The 25,057-nt window shown below is 19.0% G+C and overlaps 1 long non-coding RNA gene across 1 annotated transcript; it reads right to left on the reverse strand.

The window, feature by feature from the left end:
* Positions 1-2,013: 2,013 nt before the first annotated feature.
* Positions 2,014-17,623, reverse strand: LOC147658867 (uncharacterized). The gene is made up of 3 exons (XR_015295205.1): positions 17,284-17,623; positions 4,691-5,002; positions 2,014-2,355 (listed from the first exon to the last, which is right to left on the reverse strand). It is a non-coding gene; the product is annotated as an uncharacterized LOC147658867 (long non-coding RNA).
* Between the last annotated feature and the right edge of the window lie 7,434 nt (positions 17,624-25,057).

Genomic DNA, 25,057 nt, shown 5'->3' on the forward strand with positions numbered 1-25,057 from the left:
TTACTCGTAAATGAAGGACAAAAAAAAATAAAATTATTTTATTTAAATATTATGGTTTATGTAAATCACTATCTAATTTCTATATAATCTAACCTAAATTCATAATTATAATGATAAATATTGTTATCTAATCTATATTAAAACTAATTATAGAAAAAAATATGCAAATATGCATAAGAATAGAAAAAAGTATATATATATATAAACGACTATTGTTTTATTTCAGATATTTTTATTATGTATTATATATTTATATATTATATTTTAAATTTTATTAACTATTACTAAGTCTTAGTTGAATTAAAGTTATAAGAAGTTATATAAGAAATATTTTCACCATTATGTCAAAAAATTTAAAGTACATAGTAATAATAATGCTAATAATAATATTATTATTATTTTACAAATATGGAAATCGAATTCAACATTATGCTAGTTACTTGATAGAGTTTTTATTTTACAAATGATTTTGATAATCAGATATTAACATTTTTTAATATAATGAAAGAAATGTTTTCAGTTAATAATAAAAGAATTTTTTATTTATTATCATTTACTAAAAAAAATATGATAAAATAATTACTTTCTGAATTATTTAATTAATTAGATTAATATACCGTATTTATTTTAGATTTAAATTAGTTTTAGATCAAATAATTTAATATAAATCAACTTCAAACCTAATCTAACTTCTAAAAATCTATTCTAAACATTAAAAATACGATATATTCCACATAATATATGTTTGTATCTAATTCACAAATTAAAGCCAAGTGGTGACAATGTATATAAAACACATACAAAAAAAAAGCTGTTCAAAATAAAATCTCTAGTATCATATTTCAAAAATCGTGAAATAAGCTTTGTTCATATAGATAGGTCTGAATAGATAGTATCCAGACATGAACAGATAATTTAGGATGATACTGCAAGGACAATGCTGTTTTTGAGAAAAAAATTTGCTTTGTAACCATTTTCTTTGCACATTTAGAAACAATTCGACATGGCTGGAATATCAATATGCTCTTAGCACCTGAGACGACATTTCTCAGTCAACATCGTCCTGCCACGGAACAGCTTTCTGAGAGAATTAAAGACTTGTGTGTAGTGGCACAGTCTTTCGGACTCATTTTAGGGAGCTTTCTTTGGATTGAGGATGTCGTTCAATCAGGGGATTGTTCGTTATTAAACATTTGATTATACCCACTGAAGACCCGCAAGATGAACATAAAAGAGGCTTCAGAGAGTATCAGTCTTGAAGAGAATTTTTAAAAACGTGCAAGAATTTTATGAAGATCAGAACCATTCAAGAACTATTCGTGAACTGCAACAGAACTACCTGCAACTACCAAAACAACAAAAACCTTCAGAACTCTTGTAACTTCGTATCCTAGTGAGAGTGAGAACCGTCATTAGCATATGGATTTTGTTTTTAATCGTCTTGCTAATTCGAACTTGTAACTTTAAGTTTTAGTGATAGTGTGGACCACCATTAGCATATAAACTTGCCTTTGATCGTCTGACAAACCGAATTTGTCAACAGCGAACTTCATAACAATTATTTTTATTACTATATTCCATAACTTTAGGAAGGTTGGAGTTAACAAGCTCATTTCTATATAAAATATTGTATACCTATATATATATTATATATTGTCAAGAATATTCTTCAAGATTATAAGAAAGGAATTAAAAAAAAAGATATTTGATATTAAAAAAAGAGTGAACAATTATTTTCAAGCGATCATTCGTGTTTGTACGCAAGTGCCAATCGTAATAGTACATCTATTCCTGTTATGCTACTATGTATCGTAGTATGTGCTTCAATGTGGGTAATTGCTTTATCATTAACTCGATATAAGCATTAATTTGTGTAACATCGTGTGTACAAAAGATAAAATCTTAAAATCATGATGAACAACTCATTTCTAAATAAAGAAGAGACAATTAATCGACGCCATTGATAATGAAACAATTATAAAAAATTATATATGGACTATTGCAATAATACTATTTTTCTATTGTTTCTCTCAAATTTTTAATGGTAAAATTTGTATTTATCTTGATAAAAATACAAAATAAAATTTTGTAACATAATAATAAAAATAATAATTATAATTATTATCATTGCCACAGATAAATTACTTGATTAAATCTGCTTAGAAAATAATATTATCAAGGATCTCATTCTTCCATAATCATTACTCACCTTTTTTCTATCATACATGTATATATGTTTCATTTAGAATATTTTGTAATAATATTCTGCAATAATATTTTTCAATAACGATATGCAGCAACAGATACTTCATAAACATTAAACATTATTTCTCAACAATCAGGAACTGAAGAAAACTGAAATCAAATTTTTAGGATAAAAATTCTTCTTATTATCTTGGAAATTTTATATAAACAGAAATTGACTTAACATTGTAAAAACAATTGCTGTGAATAACTGACAGATGTAAATATACTATTATTAATGTGGAATAATAATAAACATGAAACTATGGATTAGATTATGGATTAGTTTTGTATAATTCCACTTTAACATAATAAATAAATCACACACACCATTGAAAATACATACTCAGAATATTATAATGATTGCATTTTGAACTAGTTAAATTTATAACAATTTCAATATAGTAATAAAACAGTTCTTAAGAATCAAAAAAATATACTAAATATGTAAGATTTAAAATCTTATACTTCTTAATACTTTTCAAAACATGATGATTAATCTGTAGAAAATAAAATTTTATTCTATTAAGAAATTCTAAAATACAAGAATAAATTTAATAAAATTCATTTAACAATCATAAAGAAAAATTATAACATTTATTTTATATGAATTGTTCGAGTCCCACACAACAAGAATACAAATTTAGATATTCTTTCTTCTTCCTTAATTTTCTACTAATAATATAAGATAAGAGCTGGGTACGATATACAATATTGAAAAAATATCAGAAATATTTAAAAGATATCGAATTTATACATCGATTATAATATCATATAATATAAAGTAATTATTACTTTTTCAACATTAAATTTAGAAAATATGCAATTTGTAATGCAAATTTCAATGTACTGAAATAATTGCAAAGAATATTATTAAATATACATGTATGCATCATAAAATATTAATATTATACTATCTATATGTTATATATTTTGCATATTTTTAATATACAAATATCTTACGCCAATTTAACACAATAAAATTGATATAAAAATTTTTATCAGTAAAATAAAGATATGTTATTTAAAACTAAAAAAACATCATAATAGAAAAAATTATGAAATAATAAAACAACAAAAAACCGTTTATATAATTTCTACAAAAAATTTAAATTATTTTATTCTCTTTGTTTATTTTATTCATTTATTCAGACTAAATAATAGAAAATTTTAATAAAAGATTTCAAAGTCACTTATATTTTTTTTAATTGAAATATTTTTCCGACATAAAAAATTTTCTTATTTTTTATAAAGAAAAATATTTAAATATTTAAAAATAATTAGTTCACAATATAATTTTATATGAAAGACAAAGAAAAAATAAACATAAGAATATCGCGTTTTTTTTTTCATTTTTTCTAAATTTTTCATAATCTTGAAATATTTAAAATATTTCTTATTAAGACTTAAATATATTAAATCCGTATAAGTCATAATTCGATAACATTTTATTTTGTCTTATGAAATTTTTTCTTCTAGATTTTATTATTTTACATAAATAATTATTCACAATATATGCATATATACAAAATATTTTATATATTAAGTTGTATAATTGGAATAGATTTAGTAATTACAAAAAAACAAATAATTAGATTATTAAATGATGAAATATTTATTTCTGTTATGGAAACTAACTCTATTAAAGATGAAATTATGAAATGTTAGCATTTGAAAATGTTTGGTAATAAAAATATTGATTTTTAATATTTCAATAAAATTTAATTCTTTTTTTTTTTTGCCTACAATTAAATTTAATATTAATTAATATTAATCATGTGTATAGTTAATGAAAGAGATATGTAGTAACATAAGGTAAGTAAATATAGTCCTTGATTTCAGCATAATGTAACTAAATTAAAATTGTGCACTTGAAATTATATTGTAGTAATATAAATGATTCTATTATCTATTTTTGCTTACATTTTGTTGTCATTTCGTATTATATTTTATTACTTATAAATGAGAATTATTATACAATTTTTTATAACATCATACAATGATTTTATATTATATAATTTCATTTTTTGCCAAAAAGAAATTTATTTTAATATCATGTCAAGAAAGATGCTCAATAAATAATAAATTGTATTTCTTAAAAAAAACTTTGTACTAATTTTAGATATGAATTTATTTTTGATTTTTTTTTCTTTTTTTATTTTTACTTTATCAAAGAGTTATTTTTATCTCTTCAAAAATAAAAATCTCTTTTAAATATTTTAAAATCGATTAAAAATTTATTTCGTTAAGAATTTTTTATTTTTTATTTTTCAACTTTTATTGTTGTTCTTTTCAATAAAATTTATTTCACGATATATGTATTTACACATATCATATTACACATACACAATCTATCGAACAAATTTTATTTAAAATCTTTAGCATTAAATAAGTATTTTATTGAAAAATAAAAAAAAAAAAAAGAAACAATATTAAAATCACTTACCGTCGATGAAAGATGAGATAGGGCTTATCGATAATCTTTTAGTATTCTGCGATTGATCTTCCATTTTAGAATTAACAGAGATGCAGCACCACTGTATGTGCGCATGGATCCAATGATTTCATACGATCTTACCTTCAAATCACTAATCAACAAATATTTCCGAAATATAGCCGTCACGATAGATATCTTTTTTTAATTAGCTCATTATTATCGAACAATATATTAATCCTTTCTCTTTCTTTTTTCCATCTTTTTTTTTTGGTGAAGAATAGATAACTGTCATCTTGATACGAAGATGAAGAAGTTTATTATCTGAAACATAATAATCAAAAATGTTGAGTGGTCAAAATAAAATGAATTAATCATGGAATTAATATCAGTTATAAATAATTAATATTATAAATTTTTGTTCAGATTAAAATTAATCTGATAATAATCAGAATTAAAATATAAAAATATAAACATTTTTCTTCTATATATAAATTAAATATCTATTATATTCTGTTGCATTTTGATATTTTGATCAACAAGTTTTTAAATTAAATAAAAAAACGTATTAATAACATATATTTATAAAAATTTTTCTAAAATCGTTCCTAGTTATCTTTATATTTATTTTATTACATTATAATTTAATACATTACTACTACATTACATTATTTTATTACATTACATTATAATATATATCGAAAACTATAAATTTAATATTTTTTTATTTATTTTATACTATCGATTATTTTAGTTTTCTTATTACTTAATTACTTTTAGTTTAATTAATTTTAATTTTAAATCTCATCCTTCTATTTTTAATAATTTAAATTATTATATTTAATAAATATAAATTATTTTTATTTGTACATATATAAATTTGCAGTTATAAATAAAACTTATCTTGTTCAAATTTCCCTAATTAAAATAACACTACAAAACAAAATCTATTTTTTTTTTAAATAAATTTTTAATCCTTATATCAACATTTGAAAATTTAAATTGCTGAATTAAATAAAAAAATTTGTATTTTTTATGTACATTAATTTTTTCTGTTATATATATTATTATTATATATCACTATATAATATTATCATATTTTATCGAAAAAAATCAATATGAAGATGTTTTTAATTTTAGCCAGCTAAATCGGCCAATTAAAGCATAGTTTATGTGCGATGCGACGCGAAATGAGTTCAGTATAGTAAAACAAAATGCATCGGCGTGATAACATAGTTTCTTTTTATTTCTTTTTTAAATATATTTTTTTGTATTGTATACTTTTTATTATTAATCAATTTACATTACTACAAAATATTTCTTAATATATATATTACATAATCTAAATGTTTAAATAATGATCAAAATTTAAAAACACTAAAAATACATTCGTTTATACTTCAATATTTTTTAATTTATTTCAAAAACTAGAAATCTAGAACAAAATCTAACTATATCATGCAATAAATCTGATCTTTTTTTTTTTTTAATATAGAAGTATAAGAATAATTTGGCAAAATTTGCATATTACATATTGGAATTACAATCACTTTTATTGAGAAACACTGCCGTTAAAAAGGAAGGAGAAATTATATGATCTAGAATAATATTCAACGATAAATACACATAGGATTGAGACGTATCAAGGTTAATACTTCTTTATTCTTTTGTATAGAATATTAGAATTTAATATTAATGAATTCAATAATATAGGAAATACAAAATATAATCTCATATCAGACATTCTCCGGCACGCATCGCACACTGACTTTTTCTCTTCCTCGATCGGAACGTATTCCATCTCTTCTCACATTCGATGTAGAGGCATGGAATCCCCTCTTTTTCGTCACGCCTTTTTCGATTCACCACGTGCGTTCAACCACTACAGCGGCTCTCTCACCATATATAAATATTATATATTGTTTTGTGTTATATATATAATATAAATAAATATAAAACAATAGAGATTGTAAAAAAAAAAATCTAAGGATTAACGAATACATATATCAGAAGATTTTTTGAGAAATTATTTTTCATATTCATCTAAAACATTGATCCTATCACTGATCCAGAATTTTATATTTTATACTGTTGATAATAATACTCTAATTTTAAGAAATATTTATATTGCATATTTATATAATCCATATTATTACATTTTTATTTAAACGAATTTCTTTGTAACATGGTATGATTAATTTCGTGATTACTATATTTTCAATTTATATCTAGTAAAGAACTATCTATTTGAATAAGAAAAATTGAAAATATTATTAACTATTTAAATCATATATTAACTTTTTAAATTATATTATATTATATAATTAACTTCTTAAATTATATATATTATAACTGATTTTAATATTTAAGAATCATGGAAGAGATCTAAATCATTATTGATCCAAAAAATATATAATTCAATCAAGTTTCGAATCGAGGAGATCGTAACTTTATAATCGCATTTATATCGTTAACGAAAAATTGAAAATAATGGATGAAAAAAAATGAATTTTTTAACATAGACTATTACTAAGTGATCTTCTGAAATATGAATAATAATAGTCAATAAGAAAATTATTAAATTCCAAAAAAAAATAGAGAACGACAATATAACGAATAAAAAAATAGAAAATCAATTTACATTTAATTAATCGAAATGTTAACATCTCGATTCTAAAATCAAAAATCATAACTAAAATATAATTCAATTATAAAATATAAAATGCCAAAAAAAGAAAAAAAAACAGAAATGTAGAAAATCAAAAAACAGTACTTAAAAGTAAATATGTATACAGTAAGCATACAGTATATCTATAAAAAAAAATAAGATAATTATTTTAAAAAAAGTTTTTCTTTCCGATTTTGATGACTCAAATATGTTATTCGAGGTATGATTCTGAATAAATTTTTTTTTTAACTTTGTTATACCAAGATATTTATAAAAAATTTTGATTTAAATTTAGATTTACAATAATATTTTTGCAATAGATATATTATTTGGTTATTTAATATGCAGAATGTCTTATAAATGAAAAATGTTTTTAGGATGTATATTCTTTCCATATAATAATAATGTCTTGTCAGTAATTTGTGAATGATAAATGTATAATTTTGCAAAAATGATAAGATAAATTAAAATGCTAAAAAATATAATTATAATGAAATCATATGAATTTCTAAATGCAATGGTTAAAATAAGTTAATATAATATTTATTCAAAAGAAAAATAATTCATGTTATGATGACAACAATAAAAACTAATTTAATTTATAATCCCTTAATTTTTTTTTTTTTTTTTTACTGATTATATAGAAATATGATTGCTATTAAAGAATAAATTAATGAAATCTAATCTAATCTAACTTATAATCCATTAATTTTTTTCTTTATTGTTTAGATAATAATATATATGAATATATTAGGTGACTATCTATACTAAAATTCACGCCATGATAAATTTATATAAGTTCAATAAAAATTTTGCCTATATATTTATCCTATATATATAGGAAAAAATTGTTCAGAATGCTAACACTTTTCAAAATCATTCAAATCAGGAATATTCTTTTGATATAATTATTAAAAATAATTAATCGAGCATAATAAAATTTTTATGCGGAAAAATCTGCACAAAAAATCAGAAAAGATCATGAATTAATTTCAATTTCAAAATTGAATTATTATATTCAATTTTATTTATAATAAATTAAAAATATAAATGAAAAAAAAATCCAACTATTAAAAATTTAATTTAAAAAAAAAAACGGAAAATTATCTACGAATCTGACAAAATAGTTATTGAATCAATATTTGTAGCAAGTGAAAATTCCATTGAAGAATTCATACGTTCAACAATTCGTAAAAATAATCAAATCAGAATCAAATAAAAATTATTTTTTTGTATAACTTGCTTATAAAAACATATTATAATGAAATTATAATTAAAAAAATATCTAACTAATATTAAAACATATAATTATTAATATATAAATATTATGACATTTATATTATTATATATAAATATTATAACAAATCTACATTAAAAAATCTAATTCTTAAATAAATTATTAAATGTAATATAATTATATATTTATATATGATATTTATACAACATAATGATCAGAAACGATATCTTAATATCAAAATAAAAAAAGATAAGAATTTCATAAAAAATACTGACTCTGACACGCCACGTGTAAACTTATGATAATCGATAAAAACAATTTAATAGCTTAGAGCATTATTATGCTAATAGCATAATACATATATGTATCTCTAAATAAAAAGATGTTAAACAACAAGAATTTATTCTAAATCTAAATAATAGTAATATATACCTTTAATATTATTTAAATCGTATATATTATACAGCACAACGTATCAACATATAAAAAAGACCAAATATTATAAATGTTACATATACTAATTATTATTTAATAAGAAATATATTCTATAAAATATATTATATTATATTTGAAGAAACTTTTAAATATGACAGAAGAAATCTTCACTCGATATTAACTAGTTTAGATTTACTAAAAAATTTTATAAAAGTATAAGCAATGATATAAAAGAAACGAATAATTAATATTCAAAATAAGAAAAAGAAAAGAAGAAAAAAAAAAGTAAAAAAAAAGTCTTGAAATTTATTTACAATTTTCTTAAATAGAAACTCATGGAGCAAATAATATTTTATCACTTTCTATTGAAACCGAAAACGAATTTCTCTGTTCTAAACATAACTTTAGTTTTACTAATAATAAATGACATTTGTAAATCTATAGAAGAGTCAGTTAAATGTGGTTTGTTCGCCAAAGTTACATAAGAGACACTCCAATCGATTTCTAACAAATTATATAGTTAGTCTATTGGAATAGATTTTAAATTCTTTAATAACAAATCTGTATTAAAATACTTTTTAAAAACCGCAAAATCAAAAATTAAATGAAATGTCAATAAAAAATCAACTTTTATAAATAATAATTATTTATCAAAATTTTAACTTTAAATTATATCTTTTCTATTTTAAGTTAATTTTTTATATTAATTATTTTATTATATAATATTTAATAAACTTATATAATATTTCAAGTTTATTATAAATGTTCAGTTTTATCAGTTGTTCAATTAATAAAAGTGGAGTATCATATATTTTTGAACAGATATTTAAAAATAAAATAATAAAAAAATAAAAATAAAAATTAGAAATATTTTTTAAATTGGTATTATTTAAGAATATATATCAGACAATATATGATATGATATCGAAATGATTGGTTAAATTATCATTTTCATTTTACTTATTCAGAAGCGGACCAATTACAATTATGACAATCTCTCTTTATATATATTTAAGAATATGTATACGATTAAAGAATATATTTAAAAACATGCTTTTTTATCAATTTTAAGCAAACGATTATTTAACGTTTTCACTTTTCTTACGAATGTACAAATAAAATTTCACCATACGGTTTAAAGTTTCAATTTGAGATCTATCACACGGATTTTTAGGAAATCTGTATATCTGTAACTTTAACTTTTTCAAAGCACAATAAATATTCCTATTTCGTAATTACAATATTTTTCTATTTTTAAAAAAGTAAAAGTTTTTTATTTATATAAACATGTATGGAATACTATTTATATAAAAATGTATGGAATAAAAGTTTCGATTAATATACTATATTTAATAACAGTTTTCTCAAAACAAATAATACAATATTCATTAAAAAATTATTGATAATAAAATTATTGATAATAGAATTATTTCATAATAAATTATTTTTTCATTTGATTGTTGCAAAGTAAAAAAAAAAAAAAAAGGTTTCACATAGCCCATAAACAAAATAAAAAAAATTTTAGGTTTAATATTAGTTCTAATATAAATAATGTTCAGTTTCTAATAAATAATGTTCTAATAAATAAGTTCTAATAAAATAATAAAATTTTTTACAAAACAATGCATATTTTTCTTTATTTCTAATATTTAAATCTTTAATAATCTTTTATAACCTCGTTTTATAAAAAATATCTTCGATTTGCTGAGAATCGAAGTCCATAGATATTTTGCAAACAACATAAAGAAGAAATTAAACCTCTAAAAGCACTTTAGTGTTCGATTAAATATCATAAAATCGATACTATCAATCATGTATTCTGTAAATTGTAGACTATTTTCTTCCTAATTTTGTTCATTTTATTCATAAGGAATAAAGATAATAAAAATAATATCATAATAATATCATTCTGCAAAAATGAAAGACAAAACATGCGATAGTTAACGGCTCTACTATATATATATATGTATCAATAAACAGGAATAAGGAAATTTTTTATTATTGATAAAATATATTGTTATTCGATTGAAATTCAATTGCGTATTGATCAAATAAAATTCTTTCTCTATTCAATATTTAATTTAAATCTTCGGTCAGCACTAAAACCGTTTCGCATAAGCACAATATCAAATTTTTAAAATAAAAAATAAAATAATGTTAGAACTATAAGATAGAAACTGATATATAATTACATCTACAAGCTGATCACATCTTTTGCTAATTTAATTTTGAAAAAGCTCATGTTTAACAAATCCAATGACATATATAAAAAAACATACAAATATTATAATTTATTAATAGAAAATATTCTTAGAAGATTACGAATGACGTTTTTTAAAATAAATGAAAAATCAATTTTTCTTCTTTATCAATTAATAGCTAATACAAAATAATAGCTAGCACAAAGAAAATTTAATTATATCGCTCATCCATATTTTTATCAAAGTAGAAAATGATAATTAAAAACTATAGGAATATCATAAAAAATAACATTAAAATTAAATACAGTTTACAATGAAATAATATCATATATACTATTTTGTGTAAATAAATATTTACAAAAAAATATCATTTTTGATTTCGATAATTTTTTTTTTAATATATTATCAAAGTCATTATATTAAACACTGAAGATTGTAGATTACTTGATCATTATTTAAAAAGTGGTCATTATTTATTAATCATATTATAAATCATATTAACAAAAACAAGTTAGATTAATAGATTTAATCTAAGTTAGATTAATAAATTTAATCTAATCCAATATAAACAATGAAGTCAGAAATTAAATAAATTTTTTTGATCAATTATCAATAAATTTATATTAATTCTAAGTTTAATTTTATTTCAAATTAAAATTAAATGAAAATTCATTTAATCAATTTAGTGATTTTTATTAAGTTTAAACTGGTCTTTTTAATTTCTTTGTTTTGAGACCAGTCAATATCTATAACAATAACATTATTGTTACTATTATGATTAATACTAATCTGACATAATCTAATCAAAAAATTTAAAAAATGTTTTTGTTAATAACTTTTTAATAAAGAACGATCACAAAAAACATTAAACAACAATAAAACATTAAAACATTAAACAAAACAAATAAAGTCTTAATAATTAATTTGTGAAATGTAATGACATATATTAAAAACAATTTAGATTAATAGATCTTTAATTTGAACTACATAAACATCAACTACATAAAAACATGAAACATTCAAATAATCTACATATATAAAAAGTAAGTATAAACCTAATAAATCAGCAGTAATTCTTTTACAAAAAATACAGACATAAGAAAAAAGAAAAATCATAGTAATCGAATTGAATAATATTGATATTATTGAATATCGATATCGATATATAGATATTCAAATATTTAAAAGGAGATATCGATGCACATCAAAATTTTAGATATTTGATGATTACTTATCAAAATCGATCTATTTCTTGAAACAATATCAAATTAATACTATAATTAATACTATATTTACACCTAAAAATCAGATGATATCAATCTGATTCCTCATAAAGATATCGATATAAATTTGATAATTTATTTTATTTAATTTACGTGTACTTCATTTGATATTTTACGAAAATTTTGATATCTATTTGATATTTTAATTTCCATTTATAAACATTATAAAATTATAATCAGATGATGGTCACTAACCGCTTCCATATTTATTCTTATATTTATTCTTTCATTCTAACGAACTGAGCTCAATATCTATCTTTGATAATATATATAATAATAATAAAAATAATAAAAATAAAAAATAAAGTATTAAATAAGTACCAAAATTATGTAATATTAAAAATTCATATTTAAACTGACATCAAAACATAAAGTATTAAATAAGTATCAATATTTTTCTATTTTCTGGGATATATTTTGAGATATCCGATAGTTTTTCGATATTGGTTTGATATTCTTTTAAAAAGTATGAAAAAATAAAATCAAATATTAAAACTTTGATGCGTATCAGTATTGAATCAAAATTTGTACACTGATATATTTATAAAGTCAATATTATATAGATCCTAACATTAATATAAATTAAATCAAGGAATCAAGAATAGTTGACCTATAAATATTTTAATTTTCATGAAAGATGATTATAATATGATTATATGTAAAATAAATTTCATAAAAAGTAATATCTGCTGCAACAATTCGGCAATGCTATCAAAAAAAATCAAATCTTATTAACAAAAGTAATTAAAAATAGAACATATTAAACTACACACAATCATTTAATAGCAAAAACTGACAAATCACTTATAATAATTGCAAAATAAAACATATTTAAAAATTTATTATAACTATTCCTAATTCTAATATTCTCAATTACAAGGGATTGTCTAAACGATATAAAATATTTAAAGAATGTAATCTTTTTTAGGAAAATCAAATTAATGAAGAATATTTTTACAGCTCATGATTGATTCATAAGCAATCGAGAATATTATTTGGAAAAATTTGAATGTAATATCTCGATTAATTATAATTATCCTTATATAACAAGAGGAAAAAATATAATATATGATACAAACTGAAAGATTGTGTATATCAACGAGTATGATACCAAATATGTGTTTCATAATAAAATAAGAAAACTATGATTTTTCTTTTCCATTATGCTTTTAATACATTTTTTTCTAAAGAATCTGTTATAAAAAGAGAAGAAAGAAAGCTAAGAATTTTAGCTAACACTAGATTTTTGCATATAACTGTCTTGCAATGGACCATCATCGTCAATTTAATTTTAAAAAGTTTTAAATTTATAATGAAATGACTAAAAATATGAAAAAATTATGCAGCATTAATGCAGCTTAATTTAAAAGTAATATCAAAATACATATAATCTGAATGTTCTAAATGGTAGAAATGTCCTTTCTTTGAAAAATACGAATCATTTTGACCGTATTATAAATTCTACAATCACAATTTTTAAAAAATATATAATTTAGAAATGATTTTAAACTAATTTTAAACTAGTCTAAGTGTAAAAAATAAAATAAAAAATAAAGTGTAAAAAATAAGTGTAAAATAATAAGAATACTTTTTTAACTGTATATTACTAACTATAATTAAACTGTATATTAAAAATAACTTCAATCAAATTTAGTTTAATGGTTACTAATTTTAAACAAGCTATGTAATGTTCATTGTAAATTATAAAGCAAAAATGATCATCCAAATTAGTAAACACGTTAAAGAAATTATAAAAAAAACATTATTTTAAAATAATTTATATATCTCAAACAAAATAAAATTACTTTTTTGATAATATTCGAGATAAAATATTTAAAATAATTATTAATTCATTATTTCAAGAACATTGAAATTTACTTTAAAGGACCATTAATTTTACTTTTTTTTTATCAATAGAAAATTTTTATTAATAAAAATCTTTTTTAATAAAAAAAAATAATTTTAATTTTAAGACTCTATAATATTAATCAAATATTAAAAATGTTCGAAGATAAATTTAATTTTTATTTATTTTTGGTTACAAAATATTCAAGAGATAATAGAATATTGGGTAGATAATGAAAAAAGATAATGAAAAAAATAATTATAAAATTAGAAAAATTATCAGCTTATATTGTATTTACAATATAAAAAATTTAATTTCAACAAATAAAAATTTTATTGACAATTAATATATTAATTGAAATGTACATGGAAAATTAGAAATCTACATCTACAATCAATAAATCGCCATAGAACATCTGTTTCTTATCCTACAATGATTCAAACGACAAAACAATTCATCTGTGTAACCTGATGTGTATGCATCAATAATATGTATTTTTAAAAGTATAACTTTTGATACCATGAATTCCTAAAGTTAAAATTAATATTTCTTGATTTTATTCACCAAAAAATTATCGATAGATAAAAAAATTAATAGTTTTCTAAAATTAAGTCTTATTTCAAATTGTTATTATCTTATTTTAAATAAGAAAATGCCAAAGTTTAATAATAAAAATAATAAAACAAGAATACGTTAATACACGTATATTTTTGTCTAAAAAAAGTACATGGATTGTAAAATGGTCATTCAATATACGTTCAAAACCATGATTTTCACATATGTAACTCTTCAATTAGTAATATGATTTCAAAACATATACATTATGTTAAATAACAATATATAATATACAATATATACATATAGAATATTAAAATAAATATTAGGATAAATATATTAATATTCTGTATGTATATTGTATAATAACAATAACATAATATATATATTTTAAAATCATATTATCTTTAGAAAGTCAATTCTAGAAACAAAAACAAATAGAAAAAAATATAGAACAAAAATGTCAGTTAAAATTTATTTATTAAGTTATAAGCAACTGAAATTTACATTAAATGAAATAAGAGAGTGAAATCGCTCTATCTCCGTTATACCGTTGCGCTGTTGTATTGTGTTCTTATTTCTTCATCTAACATGAAATTACATTGCTTAACAAATAAGTCTTGTATATCATCTTTTATTTATTTTTCTACTTAGAATTGATTTTTCAAAGATGTTTCACGATATCCAAATATAAATAAATATACTAAAAAATATACTAAATATACTAATAGTATATGCATATACAATAAATATAAAGATATACCTATTATGTATAAACATATATAAATTATATATTTATAAATAATAATATTTTACTTCTATTTTATAACAATATTATTTTACTTTATTGTAGAAAAAAATTTTAACGAATTAAAAAAATATTTCAAAAATAAATATAAGATACTGAAAAATTAATAAAATGAATTATTATTATTCACGATAAATTTACAAGTTCATAATATATGTATAAATACATAATATTTTTTAATTTATTCTTATAAAGATTTTATTTTTTAAAAAAATGATACAATAAAAATTATGTTGTCAAATAATTATGTATTAATTTTGAATTATTTATTTCCATTATGCATATATAAGTTTTTTTATTATTTTATAATATTTTGCTTTTTCAATAAGAAAAAAAAATAAAACTTATATAAAAATAAATTGAATACATTTTCATGAATAGTTTTTTTTTTTTTTTTTTACTACTTTATATCGCATTTACTCTATTTATGCGAAATGATTACCATAGATATAAATTTCTAATTATAGATTCTTAATATAGAAATGACTGATTGTGTCCGTTCATATTAAACTTGCTTTAAACATTATAACGCATTATTTTATTAATTAAATTTATCAATAAGAAGAATAAGATTAAATATATTGTTCTATTAGAATTTCTAATTCTGTGAAACTCTAAAAATAAAATAATTGTATAAACTTAATATAAAAAATTCTTCCATAGAAATAATTCTTCCATAAAAATATGAAATATTCATTAGATATGTATTATCAATTAAAAATAATTATATCACACTATATTTCAATTTTAAATAACTTAAATATTATTTTATATAAATCTGTTATGTAATATAAGAATCGTTTATAAAGTAATTAATAACGGTCATTTTATGCAAGATATTGTTTCCCTCTTGGAAATATATACATAAATCTTTAAACTATCATTATTTTACTTTACAAAAATTATATTAATTAATATTTAATAATTATTTCATGACAAAATATTCAAATATAAAATAATGAATACGCTAATGAAACTTACTACTATAATAATAATATTTAAATATTATATACTTTTTATATAAAAACTATTAAAAGAAATAATATCCTTTTATTGTATATATTAATTAAAAATATTATTTTGTATTTTATTTTTTAATACAATTAATTAAAAATATTATTTTGTATTTTATTTTTTAATACAATTAAAATTTTATATATATATATACATACATATATATATGTATATTTATATATATAATTTTATTCTTTATTTAATTTCATATAATGTGAACTGTTATATATAATAAATTGCATAGTGTCTGTGCATGTGTGCGTGTATGTTTATGTGTATTTATAAATTCCTATCATATAGAATTGTTTTATTCAAAAGCATCTATTTCATTTAAAAACACGAACGTTAATCAAATCGCTTAAAATACCGAAAATTTAATGAAATATGTTTAAATTTTATTATTATAATATTATATATGTTACATAATATATCTTAATAATGTAATAATATAATTATATATATATTTTATATGCATATCTTTATATAAGATAGAATATTCCAAAAACTCTATTATTATAAAAATCAAATTTAAATTGTTATTATTTCATAATTCAATACCTATAATACGATGAAAAAAAACGGCATCTTTTTCTTCACGTAATAATATCCATGTATTAGAAAACTCGTTAATTAGAAAAATGCAAACAATTTTCAAACAAAATATATCGATAACAGACACTATTGATTTAAACAGTTTCAAGAAAAACCGCAGAACCAGAATCGCAGATTATTTTCACTTATGATTCGCGGTCATCTTGATAGTTCAACAAATCTATTAATTGTGCGCCAAAAGAAGTAATGGCACGCGCAGGCGTATAAAACGAAACAACAAAATGCGCATGCGCATTTGTTCACCGCGACAGTCAAGTCCGACCGAATGGAAAGCAATAGCACTACTGCTGTTTCAACTATCGTCGGTGGTTGATGCGCATGTAAATCGCGCGCGTGGGGACGATGCCACTTTGCCTCGTCTTTCCATCCATATTTCACACACATATCAATTATTGAAATGTGTGTAGAGTAGTTGCATGTGTATATTAGAACTGCGCAGTCGATCGTCATGTGCGCCACATACGAATATCAATTGAACAGATTCTACATAATGTTGAATTTGTATGTATCGTATTTAAATAGATTTTTATATAATAATGTGTGTAAATATTGATATTTGCCTCTTATAAAGTTATATCAAACTGATGTTTTTATAAGGCATATTAAATTATATAGGGAAAAAGATAACCGTTTTCATAAGAATCTATGAAAGATTTAAATTAAAAATTTATCATTATATTAACGCATTCCAAATTGATATATTATAAAACATTAGTAATAATGTTTGACGATAATATCTCAAATGTTATGAAAATTTTATTAAAATTTTACTATATAGAAAAATATTTGTTATTTTTAATATATATAAATACTATTGGAAAATACAATTCAATGAATCGATCAGTAGAACAAAAGTCGTTATATTTATATTCTTATATATATATATAGTTGTATTATATTAATATTAGAAATCATATATTTAATTTTTGTATAATTTTTTATAATATTTTTTTAATATCGTTTTAAAGAATAGATTATAAATATTAAAATGTGTCATTCATTTCAAGCGGAAAAAAATTTTTATTTTTACAATTATAATGTATCGTAAAAATATAAGTTGTTTTAAAATATATCGCTTATCTAAAATTATGATATGATATAAATATTTATACTGAAATTATTGATATAGAAAATTATTTAAATTATTTTATGATGAAGTAAAATTCTATATTCGTTAAAAAAACTTTTGTCTTTCTAATAAACTCAACTGAATTGCCAATTAAAATTTTATTTCTTATTTTAACCAATGTACTTTATTTCATATTTGCCTATCTCGTATATTATATAAGTATGTATATGCATTTTGAAAATATTGAGTTTGACTGGTCATTTAAATCAGATAAAATTAATGCATAAAAATAGGTAATTTGGCCAAAAATCCCATACCAATAAATCAAATCATATAATAATGTGACGATGAATGAATTAATCTGAACAAGCGGTATTTTTCTTGTCTTTGTATTTTCATTTCATCTCTGTATATATATATGATATATATGTCTAATTCTAGTTTCTACATACGATTATTATAAAAATCTTGAGCTTTTCATATGAAAAATATTTTATTGTTGTTTTCATCTCGTTATCTTACTTGCTTATCTGTTAAAAAAGTCAAATAATAGATAATAATAATAAAATGGATAATAAAAATAAAAATAAAAATAATTTAATAAGAATTATATCTTTATAAACAAGTAAATTTTGCTGTCTACTATCTACTATTTTACTTCCAAATTTAAATTCATAAAATATGAATTTTAATTGATGTGAAATTTCAATTTTTACTTACAATTGGCTTATTATCTTAATTCCAGACGATATAATTTAAAATTATATAGATATAATTTAAATTTACATAGATATAATTTAAAATTAGATTATTTATATTGTTGTTTTAAATAACATGTTTTTTTATTTTTAAATCTTTTGTAATATTTAAAAAATATCATTATTTCAAATATTATATAACATAACATGTTCATTCCATGGTTATTAAAATAATTACATAAAATAATGTCATTCTATCCATAAAGAATTGGGCAAAATATAATCTGATTAATAATTGAAGATCATTATTAATATTATTAATTATTGATTATTAATAATTATTCATTGATTAATAATTAAGAAAAATAATCACAGCACTATAATCGAAGGTCATAATTAATTTAATAATCATTAATCGTTAATCAAATTCAATAATCATTAATAAGATAATTATACTTTTGATTATGATTGTATGATTGTAATTTATTTACAACAACAAATATACTACGTATATTTTTTTAAAAATAGATTATTATTTAACTAATTCTTAAATATAGAATAGAATAAACATAGAATAAATTATTTATTTATTTTAATATATAAATATAATTTTCACTTTAAACATTTCATCTAATCTATATATTTTTGTTACATTTATTATATTTATTAACAATAATCTCTCCATAGAAACTGAAGTAAAGTTGGCAAAGGCATGTTACATAAAAAGAAAACTTTCTGTCAATAGATATTAGATATAGATAATGGATATTTAAATTTAATTGTTATTCACAAACGAAATGTATGTACAAAATAATTAAATGACATTCTCAAAATTGAAAAAATTTGTCATCGTACAATTTTTTGATTTTTCTATAAGTTTTGATTTAAGATTATTTTTAGTTTATTGCTTCCTTGAAAAACTATATTAGATTTTCTTTCTTTGTAAATTTCAATTTTGTGTATGTGATAATCATTTAAATGATCATAAATTATTGATTAATAATTACATATTACACAATTATTTTTGTATTAATTGATTAATGATGCTAATTATTATGATTATTTTCTATAATCAATTTATTTTCAGTAATGATTAAAAATTCAATATATAATTTATATTGTACCATTTAACTCTGTAATAATGTTATTCATATTTTATTATTGTTTTAAATTATATTATATTTCAATTTATAAAATATTAAATTTACACATTACAATTTCTATTTGAGATTATTTTGAGGATTCTTTTCTTTTAAATTTAAAATAAGAAAGTAATTCAATAAATTATGTTTTAAATGAATTATTATTAATCTTAATCTAACTTTCAAATAATAGTATTGAATTTAAAATAACTATCCGAAATAAATTATTTTGAATAATTATATCTTATTTTAATTTGAAATTATCAAGTGCTTGATTTATATAGACATAACAAATATTGAAATAAAAGATATAAAGTATGCATAAATTAATTATAAATAAAAAAAATTTTTTTATAATTCTTATGTATTAGAATAGAAATTATTATATAAAATATGACTCAAACTTGAGTGTTTTAAAAAATTTTCAAATTATATTATTTCAGATTTTATTAATTTTTTAAAATTATTTAAGAAATAATCTTAAGTATTTCATATAATATTTCATAAAATATTTCATATGAAAAGTATACTTGCAATTAAACAATTCATGAAATGTTTTGATTTCAATGAAAACTAATTTTTTAATATATAACATTTTATTATATGTTTACATTATCACTATTTTTTTATTAATTTTATTACATGCTAAATATAATTATTACATTTGTACAATATTTATTGCGAATATTATCTTAAAAACAAATTTTTAATTTAGAAATAAATTAAAAAATAATATTATTTCAATAATATTCAATAATATTATTTGATTTTGTGATTTTTATTATTTATTTAATCAAAGAAAGCACACATTAAAATATATTACTTATCAAATAATAATATTATTTTAAAAAATTATTTTTAATTGTACTGAAATAAATTTTATTCAAATTACATGATTTCAATTATTGCACGAATTTTTTCTGATATCTAATAATTTGCAATATAAATTACAATCATATATAAATATCAAATATCTTATATAAATAAATTTATTCTATATAGAAAAGTATAGAAAAGTATATAAATATAGAAAATAATAATATCATAACAATTAAATAGCAATTTCTTATCAATAAACAAAATTAATATATTGCTATAAAAGTACAATAGAAGTATATAAATTATAAATATATTTTTAATATAATTATCTTATCACATTATTCTAGTGCACATTATTTTCTAAAAAATGAAAAGATAAGAATATTAATGTAATTAAAGAAATATAAAAAATAAATCTGATAATGAAATAATATATTAAAATTAAAAAATTAAAAAGTGCAAAAAAATTTTATTGAATTTTTTATTATAATTTCTGTTAGAAAAAAATTTCAGTTAGTTATATTGCATAATTTCTTCTTTTAATAAAATTTTTAAAATATTTTTAGATTATGTATACAGATAAATAGATTGAGAATAAAAAATCTAAATCTGGTATTATTTTTGATATCTGCAATCTAAATTAGTTAAATTATATATTTCTTTTATATTTTTAATTAGTACTGTAATTACTAGTTATTATAGCACGAAATGATAATTATGAAAAGAAAATTGAAACTAACTTAAAACTCATATAATTAGCGGAAAAAATGTTCAGTAACTTTAGTAATTTCAACAAAAATATTGTAGAATTTTGTTTAGTAAAATTTAAATTTTTAATAAAATTTTAACAAATAAATAATATGTAAGTTTAATTATGTAATTAATTATATATTATTATGTATTCTTTAAAATTATAAATGATATTAAATTATAATTTTCCAAAAAAAATTTTCAAATAAAATATATAATAATTATCAAAGATATATTGTTATATATATATTGTTATAATATTGTTAAAATATTATTAAAATATTATCCAGAATTATATCCAGAAAATGGCAAATATACGATTATATGTATAATTATACGATTTATATCGCATATTTATTGAAAAAAATAAAAATAATAATAAATAATGTAATAATTATAATATAAAAAGAGATAAAAATTTTGTTCAAATTAAATCTAGAATTAATAAGTATATTAAATCAGTTTTAAATAAATCAAAAAATATATTTTTTATATTATATGAATTTTTACTATATAAAACATTATTAATAATATTAATTTCAATATTAAAGTCACGAAAATTTTGTATCGAAAAGAAATATAAATTTTATAATATATTCCTTATATACTTTTGTTTTAATTTTTATTTATGTTAAAAAATAAGGAATAAAGATCATTTAAAAGAAATAAAAAAAAAAATATGAAAAAGTTCTATTCAAATCAGAATCTTTAAAATTCTTTAGAATATAATATTAATACAAGAGTTGAATTGTATATACTATTGCATAACATTTTCAGCAATTTATTAATTAACTGAATACTTGTTTTAATGCATTTGTCTTTTACGCAAAATTTATTTCTTTACATAATAAGACTGTATGAATGATATCTGATCAAGGTCACTATTATGTTTCTAAATATAAGAAAGAATCAAAATAAGAATTTATATCAAGAATGGATAAAATCGACACGTAGTTAAGTGCATGTACTGGGAAAATATTCGATTTTATATTTCTCAAAAAAGAATGAAATAAAAATTATTTTTTTTTTTTTGATTTTTTTGTATATAAAATCATTTGCTAATCAGTTAATCGAAACGAAGAACGAATCGAAAAATATTCTAAATATTCTATAAACATTAAATTTTTAATTTATTAAAAATAATACAAGTAATTAAATACATTTCATCGATTACAATAACTTTAAAATATATTATGAAACAGAGTTGAGCATTAACTCCTTGAAAAAGTAATTAATTAAAATTTTCGAATAAAATTACTTTAAGTAATTATTTATTAAAATACTCTAATAACATTTATTCGTAATTATTATAGTTGATTCGCTTTTCCGTTTGGCACTAAAATTATTTCCGATTATTATTATAAATAATAAATTAAATAATAAATGATTAAAATAATTTTTTTTTTAATTTGTTTTATAATAACTTCAATTATTAAATTTTGTTCATTACTGTTATCAAAGTCATAATTATAAGTAATTTTTCCTAATGTTACAAAATGTATTATTTTATAAAGATGCTCAATCTATTTAATAAATTTTGATAAATTTTAGAATAATTTTTGCAAAAATATATTTGATATCATTCAAGATGTTTCCAAAATGAAGATCCAAATGGCGTAATAATTCTGTATGCAAAAGTGATCGAAAGAAAGTATATTTTTTCGTTTAAAACTTTTCAAATAAATCAAATTTGAAAATTTTTTAAATATAAGTGAAATTTACTATTTCCCGATTGAATATAAATAAATTATTGATAAAGAAACAATTATACGTATAAAAATAAATAAAAAATGTATGAAATTTTTTCGCTTATATCTTCATTTTTGATAAAATTAAGAATAAATATTTAATATTTGGAATTTATGTGGAATTGATAAATTTTTAAAATCAATTTTCTTTCTCCTTTTTTTTTTAAATTAATTTTTAAATAGAAAATTATTAATTATTATTAATATTTATAATTAACAATTATAAATTATTCTATATTTTTTGTTTATTTTTATATGCAGAATTATATAATAAACCTCCTATATTTATAATTTATTTTAATCAAAAATTTATTCTAACGAATCTCACTTGTATTTAAAAATTTTTCAAAATTGATTTACTTAAAAATCAAGCCTTAAATGAAAAAAAATATTCTTTTTTGCATGTAAAATTATCATAAGATTGTTTGTATCATGATTTCGAAGACAATTAGTATATGATATTTTCAACATATTCATAGTATATTTGTATTAATTTGTGTTAGATTTGGTTAGTATATATATAAATAAGTTTTATATGATTGTCTCTATCACAGAGTATTAAAAAAAAAAAATATTTTATAATGTTTATCGAAAAAAGCAAACTAATCAACATGAATCTTTCGATAAATCCCTTTGATGTAAAATCAATTTTTATCACTTATGAATATTCAATATATCGTAAGTGAATTTCTTCATTGTTGAATGTAAACAAAATCAATTCATAAGCACATTAGCTCAAGTTTGCCAACATGAAATTATTACTAACATTAGAGATTACTTCATAGATAGAAACTAAGTAAAAACCTTCTTTATTGTAAATGTTTGATATGTTTTTCTTCTATTGCGATGCAAAATTCATATCTGCATATCAAGGATCGTTGTATGTCTTCAAATATAATCTTGAGCTGACAACCTTGAGCTAATGTGTTCCGGAATCAATCTTTCTATTTGTATATGTTGTGAAGAAATTCACTCCAATATCTAAAAGAAAAAGACATATATTCATTTAATAACAAAATAATACATGTATTCATGTATTATTCGATAGTCAATTCATAGTATACTCTTTGTTGTTCATTAAAAATGTCCACACTATTGGTGAATAGAGTTTACAAATTGTTGTGAATAATAATGTAAAACCTTATATTCGAAATGATAAAAGTCAATTTTCCATAAGAATTGATTTGTAGAACTATGTTGATTAAACATTTTTTTGCTTTTCTTGGCGAGTATTATAAAAGTCTTAAAGTCTTAAATCCTTTTTTAATATATAATATTAATCTGAAATATAATATTCTAAAACTATAAATGAAATTTTTCGATCACATATTATTGCTTCTTCAATTTTATTTCTATATATGTATATTGTATAAATAGAAAAATATTTACTTTTAATTCAATTAATTACTAAATAAAAAGTTTTATTTCTATTTCTTCGTATATAATGCAGAATGGAAATATTTCTTGAAAATACTAATACATTTTTACTAATAT

The sequence above is a fragment of the Apis florea genome, unplaced genomic scaffold, assembly GCF_048593485.1.
Source record: "Apis florea isolate Af1SG1 unplaced genomic scaffold, ASM4859348v1 contig_1404_pilon, whole genome shotgun sequence".
Taxonomy (NCBI): Eukaryota; Metazoa; Arthropoda; class Insecta; order Hymenoptera; family Apidae; genus Apis; species Apis florea.